The sequence below is a fragment of the Limulus polyphemus genome, unplaced genomic scaffold, assembly GCF_000517525.1.
Source record: "Limulus polyphemus unplaced genomic scaffold, Limulus_polyphemus-2.1.2 Scaffold1723, whole genome shotgun sequence".
Taxonomy (NCBI): domain Eukaryota; kingdom Metazoa; phylum Arthropoda; class Merostomata; order Xiphosura; family Limulidae; genus Limulus; species Limulus polyphemus.
Genome location: NW_013667333.1, coordinates 192,186 through 193,921, shown reverse-complemented (window position 1 = coordinate 193,921; position 1,736 = coordinate 192,186).

Here is a 1,736-nt window from a genome sequence, read left to right as displayed (position 1 = left end):
AAAAACGTGCTTATGTTTGTATGTTTATTACAAAAAAATGGTGCAATAATCATTCATTGTCAATTTCGTCATTAAATACTAGACCAAATACAAAATAAATAGCATCATTAAATTTCTTGTAAAAACTGGTTATTATGAAGTTATTTTAAAATTTGTAAATTAAACCGTTTGGTTTCTTATAGCGAACAAATAAACAAACTTCCTCTTGTATATATAGATAATGTGTTACCATAAATTTATGTTAATTTTCAAATGTGTAAAATGAAATTATATTCAGTGCACTGCGCGGTAAAAAAATATTAACTTTTTGTGGGGGGGGAGGGCTTTGGAAGAAACGGAAACATAAATCCATTCAAAGGCATTTAAATCCTCTTAAAATTTTAATGTTTGAATGAAGTGCGTATAATTCTTAGAAATGTTGTGGGGGAGGGCTTTGGAAGAAACGGAAACATAAATCCATTCAAAGGCATTTAAATCCTCTTAAAATTTTAATGTTTGAATGAAGCGCGTATAATTCTTAGAAATGTGCGCATTTTATCAGCAACATACAATAAATAACACGGTTTTCGTCATTGAATTAGAAACAGTTGTTTCCAGAACCAATTTCGCTCACGTGTTTTTCCTATCGTACTTCGTTAAGTATGGATCACAAAATATTTACGACGTCATAACTTCACATTAAACTCTTAACAATCTAGAATATATAATCGTTTAAACGTGATTGTCACAGGTTTTTCAGACTTTTCATTTCATTCGTGAACGCAGTAGCACCCTACCATCAATACTTTGAAATATTACTTTTTAGGACTACTTAGGTATTTTCTTTCTTCTTATAGTAGCAAATTGAAGACATTTTTGTGCTCAATCCCACGTCCAGTGAAAACTGAAAAAATCTGCAGATTGCTCTCTGCCATACGCTCAATGATTGGCACTTTTTCTTCCAATTAGAAGACCAAGAATCCCAGAGAGGCGGAACATCGTTCCGGACTGTGCCACTCCAATTTAACCCCCGCTTTTTTTAAAAGAAAAAGTAAAAAAAAATATCGTAATGTAAAAAATAATCGATGAAAATGAGCGAATATAAAATTTAATTTAAAAAATAAATCCAATATGCCAATTCATAAAATCTCAGGTGCCTTTTTTTAATTTAGGAAATGGAATCTGAATATTGTAGGCCTACTTCCTCATATAGCCAGATTATCGTAGGCCTACTTCCTCATATAGCCAGATTATCGTAGGCCTATTTCCTCATTAGCTAGATGATGCTGTTATTTAAGTATAAATATATATAAAATAATAAACTGCTGACAGAGTCTGTAACTGATGGCTAGAGACATGAAAAGCTATTTTTGTTTGACAATATAAATATGATCATTAAGATAGTTTATGGTGTAACATGATATACGGTTTAGAATCAGCTTGATCATGACAACCCTATCTACACCAAATTTTGATAATAAAGAAAAGCATTTTGAACAGCCCAAACTTGATCCTAAAATGAGGTCCGAATCCAAAATGTCATTTCTTTTTTTTTTTGAAATGGCCATGATTAGAAATCTTTCAATACAAAATACCTGCGTTTTTTGTTGAGATACAGCAAAACATTTTTGAACACTCACTGTGTGTCTCCTTAGCATTGTAGAAACGTATCCACGTTTGTATTCGGAATCATGGAAGGCCCTTGAATCTTTGCCGATTATTTATTAAAAAAAAATAAAAAATGTCAAAACATATGT